This window comes from Saimiri boliviensis, chromosome X (assembly GCF_048565385.1).
Source record: "Saimiri boliviensis isolate mSaiBol1 chromosome X, mSaiBol1.pri, whole genome shotgun sequence".
Classification (NCBI taxonomy): Eukaryota; Metazoa; Chordata; class Mammalia; order Primates; family Cebidae; genus Saimiri; species Saimiri boliviensis.
This window is the reverse complement of record NC_133470.1, coordinates 105,566,265-105,572,264: the sequence shown is the minus strand read 5'-3', so window position 1 is coordinate 105,572,264 and position 6,000 is coordinate 105,566,265.

The following is a 6,000-nucleotide window of genomic DNA, read 5'->3' as shown; positions in this document are numbered from 1 at the left end:
TCTTCCTTCCTGTTTCTGGAGTTTATTAATGATGTTAATTGTATCATGTTAAGCATATATGCTGGTATCATGAATGACTGAATGCAAGCCCTAAACTGGATCCCAAGCCTCTTAAAGCAATCATTCATTGCCATTTTATTGTTCTCTTCATCCAGTTCTAGTCTCCAAATTTTATTTTCCCTTGGCATATACAACTCCATTTCCTGTAGGAGGTTATACTTCTTTCATCACCCTTTCTCAGTCTTTTTCTGGCCCCTCTCCTACTCAATCTTCAGTCGCTGGGGTTATTTTATTCACTCGTTTGTACATTAATTTAATTTACAATTACATTTATTGTATACCTACTACATGTCATGACACAATCTGTGCATGTTGTCCATGACTGCCTTTCCTTCCCTTCCTTGCCCTGCTTTTCCCTTCCAATCCCATTTTCTCCCCTTCGTTTATCTCCTCTCTTCTCTTCTCCCCTTGTCTCTTCTTTCTCTTTCTTAAAACAGACTCAGTATTCTCTTTTAGTTTCAACCAAGAGCTGATCATCTCAAATGCCTTACTTTTACAAAATGTTCCTCTTCAACTTCAGTGCTGTTTTTAGCTGCTTACTGGACGTTCTGTCTTGGATATTATAGAATCATCTCAAGATCAGTGTATGCTAAGCCAAATAGCACCAACTTCCTTCAATCTGGTCTTCTTTCTGGATCTCCACTTTCATTAACTGTCAAATGTTTTACCAATTTGACATCATCATTGACTTCCTTCCCTATTTGTCTAATCAGTTACAAACTCTTACTTACTCAACCTTCCAAAAAGTTCTCACGTCTGTTTATCCCCATGCTTGCATATCTCCATTGTTATTGCCTTACTTCTGGCCCCCTAGTTTATCCTCCACCTGCTCCTAGAGTTATCTTGTTAAGAGGATTTGACCATGCCTTTCCCCTTCTTTAGAAATGTTTATAATTCTTTACTGTATACAATACAAAGTCCACCCAATTTGGCATAGCACTTTCAGGCCAACAAAATCTGGGCCCAAGTCAATTTTCCAGATGTACTTCCCATAATTCTCTCTGTGTGTCCTATACTTCAGCTCCAGTTAAAATACAGTTCTTTACCACATAAGCATATAATATAATGTGAAGACCCCTCCCTATTTTAACCCTGACTGCATCGTTTCAAGGTATCTATTAGCAGCGTGAGGGCAAGGACTGTGTATTATTCATCTCTGTAGCCCCGGTGCTTGCCATAAGCAGATCTCAATAAATACTACATAAACTCATAAAGGAATGATGACCTGGATTCAGAGTTTTATTATCTTACATATTTTTATTGACACATAATAGATTTACATATTGAGTTTCAATTTCATTTCTGCCATTCCTTAGCAATGTGACTTTTGTCCAGTTCTGAGCCTTAGTTTCCTCATCTGTAAACTGGGCCTAGCAATAATTGCCATCTAGCCCTATAGATTTTGAAGGGAATTTTCATGTTTTCTGTCTTGTCTTCTCAAGCTTCTCAGGGCCCTACCCTGACTTTGGCAGAGAGTGGCAGAAGCGGTGAGAAGAGGGCTATGGGGCCAAGCTCTGAGCAGCAGCTGCAATGGGCCTGCCTCACAGCTGCTGGCCAGGCTCTTGGGAATTTTGCACTGTTAACCCTTTGGGTCTAGTTCTTGAGAACCCTATGGATTATTCGGCTTTTAACTCAGCTTCTTGTTTTCTAAGTAACAGACACAATTTATTTCCCTATGCACCTGCTTCCCCCTTTCTGAGCAATCCTTCTCATGCAGACAAGTAATTAGACACAATGCTCTCTCCCACATCTAAAATTGGATGACTTCTTAAACTTTCCCCATCTTGTTGACTCACTTGTCAGTATGTTCTCTTTCAGTGACTACAATGTTCCAGGTATGGCTTGACCTGCACGACAAACTGTTAGACTCAAATCTCTATTGTTTTGGACACTCGGAGTCTTCTGCTGATAGCTCAACTTGTATAGTTTTATTTAGCAACTGTGTCACACCCTTGCCTTACACCAGGCTCTGAGTAAGTGAAAAAGCCCAGGGAATTTTCACACCAGTTGCTGGCATGACAAACCAACCTCTACGAGTGCAGTTGAGGTTCTGAGCCTTTAAGCAAGACTAAGAAATTGTTCATTTCCACTCATCATGCCAGCATGCTGATATTCTTTAGAATGATGATTCTATTATCAACCTTTTCCATTTCCATCCATGTGTTCTTCTCTTCTAATACCCAGCTTTGGGTCATTGGCACATTTGATTGATCATTTGTCCTTGTCCTCATCCACATAATCTGCATTTCCAAATTTTTTATTGTGGGAAAATACATATAAATTAAAATTTACCATTTTAAACTATACAGCTCAGTGGCATTATTAAAATTTTATATTGAAAAATTTCAAACCTATGGAGAAGTATAAGAATGCCCGTATACCCTGTACCTAGAGTCACTCCTCACATTTTACCATGTTGCTTTCTTGCTTTCTCTCCCCTTATCTCTCTCCCTCTCCATACACACACACACACACACACACACACACACACACACACACACACACATACATATATATGGAATTATATATATGGAATTCTACTTACTGGAGGTGTGACCTTTAAAAATATACTATGGCTCTTATATACATCAATGGATTCTAGGGAGGAGACATGATATCAGACTTAGGCGTATCCAAGTGGAGCAAGGGAAACAGAACAAACAAACAAACAAAAAAACACCAGAGGTAAGTAGTTAGTGCTTAGTGGTTAACCAACAATCTAGTAGAAAATTTTTATTGAGTACGTACCATAGTCATAATCCCAACACTGAAAAATTATGAAATGTAAGACCAGTCTTTATGAAGCTAATGATATGTTTGGGGAAGGGAACAACTTATGTTTTTTAACATGTCACCACCTTTTCAGATTTTATCTCATCTGGACTAATACGGTAGCTCTTCATTTCTCAATTGTCTGCTTACCTCTAGCCTTGCCCTTCCTGGAACTTCAATGTATCATTCATAGTATCATCAAAATTATCAGTTAAAAACTCTACACTCTTTTTTCTATTTCTTTCTTTCTTTCTTTCTTTCTTTCTTTCTTTCTTTCTTTCTTCTTTCTTTCTTTCCTTCTTCTTCCTTTTCTTCTTTTTCTTTGAGATGGAGTCTTACTCTGTTGCCCAGACTGGAGTGCAGTGCCACAATCTTGGCTCACTGCAACCTCCGCCTACTGAGTTCAAGCAATCCTCCCACCTCAGCCTCCCAAGCAGCTGAGTACAGGCACCCACCACCATGTTTGGCTAATTTTTGTATTTTTAGTAAAAATGGGGCTTCACCATGTTGGCCAGGCTGGTCTCAAACTCCTGACATCAGGTGATCCACCTGCTTAGGCTTCCCAATGTGCTGGGATTACAGGCATGAGTCACCATGCCTCGTTTTCTTAACCCTAGATCCACCTTAAGAATGCCATAAACCTGGAAACCATTATTCTCAGCAAACTGACACAAGAGCAGAAAATCAAACACCGTATATTCTCGCTCATAGGTGGGTGTTGAACAATGAGAACACATGGACACAGGGAGGGGAGCACTACACACTGGGATCCGTTGGGGGGAAATGGGGGAGGGGCGGGGGTGTGGGGAGGTGGGAAAAGATAGCATGGGGAGAAATGACAGATACAGGTGAGGGGACGGAAGGAAGCAAACCACACTGCCATGTGTGTACCTATGCAACAATCTTGCATGTTCATCACATGTACCCCAAAACCTAAAATGCAATTAAAAAAAATAAATAAAATAAAAAAAAATAAAAATAAAAATAAAAATAAAAATAAAATAAAATAAAATAAAAGAATGCCATAGGGCAATTTTAAAAAGCCAGGCTGGTCTCAAACTCCTGACCTCAGGTGATCCACCTGCTTAGGCCTCCCAATGTGCTGAGATTACAGGCATGAGTCACCATGCCTCGTTTTCTTAACCCTAGATCCACCTTAAGAATGCCGTAGGGCAATTTTAAAAAGCCAAAATATTTGCTTCGACACAGATCAGTTATGTAAGAGTCTCATGGGTAGGCCCCGAACATCATATTTCTGAGGATCCCCAGGTAGTTCTGATGCATGCAGAGGTTTGACAACCACTGTCGTGGACTGATTACGCTTCTCTCTTTTTTGAAACTCTTACTATTTTGTCATTCCCTCTATCCACACCCCTTAGCATGGCTACAGTAACTTCCATAATCTGGACTTCATCTCTTAACACTCCTTCCATAACTCTTCATAATCTTGCTATATATTCTCTAAATACCCAGTGCTGCTTCACAACTTTGTACCTTTTCATATCCTGTATCTTCTGTGTGGAATATCCTTACCTTCCTTATCTGCCTATCAAAATATTATACATCCTTTAAAATTTGAGTGACACCTCCTCCAGGAAGTTTTCCAGAACCTGCTGTTTCTTTAGCTTGTAAACATTTTTATTATTGTGCCTATCACACAAAATAAATCATAAACATTTGTTTATACATCTCTCCCTATTCAACTGTGAGGCCTTTGAGGACTGGGAATGTACCTTATTTACCTCTGTGCCCCCAAAACGTAGCCACCAGAACTGGCAAACAGTAGGTGCCCAATACATATTTGTGGACTAAATTGATAAATGAATTTTTTAAAAAAAGTTTTATCATCTCTAAGACAGAAAAATGTACAAGAAAGAATAAGGCAGATTCAAAAGAAAAGGTCTGCCAGTTAATACTTGGTGAGATATCTATCCTTGCGAAGAAGGGATTTTGTCTGGAGAAAACTAGGCTGTGCTAAGAAGAATAACTAATTCTATACAGACAGGCAGCCAAGAACAGGCTGTGGCCAAAGTGTTGATGGATGACAGCTGGAAGTATGGCTTGTGAACCAACTAAAAATGACACATCAATCTGAGCTGCAAAATAAATCATTGGGACTCCAAAGGCTTTTGTTCACTTTAAAATCTCACTCTACATGAACATTTAATAAGAACACTTCAAATTGTTATAGCACTTTACTACTTTATATTTTACACATTCACATACATAGTCCCATTTAAACTTCCCAGCATCTGTTATAAAGACAACATTGTCAACCCAATTTTAGGATGGAAAACTGAGGCTCTAAAAATTTCACCAATTAACCCAAGGTCACACAGATGATAAGGGGTACAGTCAGAGCTTGAATAGATTTTGAGATAAGAGAAGGAGAAGAAATAAGAAAGGCACAAAAAAAAGTGAGCAAAAACAAGGGAAAAAATCTCCAATATGCACATTAAGTTTCATTCTGGGGTTTATTAACTACAAGTTTGTTGTTCTTTTCTCAATAATAGTAAAGGGGTTGGATCAGGGAAGGGAGTGCTCCTAGGTTAAGACTAATTAGTCATACCGCTTCTCGGCCTTTTGGCTAAGATCAAGTGAAGAGTAACTGGTCATGTATAATGTACCAGGTATGGTGCAAGTCACTTTACATTTAATACCAATAATAGCCCTATATGGTAGATACTGTTATCCTCAGTTTCAATAGGTAGAAATTGAGATGCAGAAGAGCTAATCAATTTGCCCAAAGGTCTGTAAGAGTTGGAAAAAAAATTTAACCCTGTTCTGTTTGACTCTAAAACCAGTGTTATTTGTATAACATCATATGCTTAATTCTGGTACTGTGTTAGTTTCATGTATGAAAAATGTTGCATTGAAAGTATTATTTGGAATATCTAATGTTTATGAAAGTAAGATGGAAACTCAGATAAAGAAAACAACAACAACAACAATGTTCTGAATAATGTTGAAGTAATCATGAAAGTCAACTTGGAAGAAAAGTGAGACTTGACCAGAGTCTTAAGAGATGGGTAAAATTTGAAGCACTAACTAGGCAAGGGAGGGCATTCTAGAAAGGGAGAACAACATGGAGAAAGGCACCGAGGAGGGCGGCATCTGCTGGAGAGTCAGAAAAGAACCCAAGAACTGTGGGCGTAGGAGTTTGCTAGG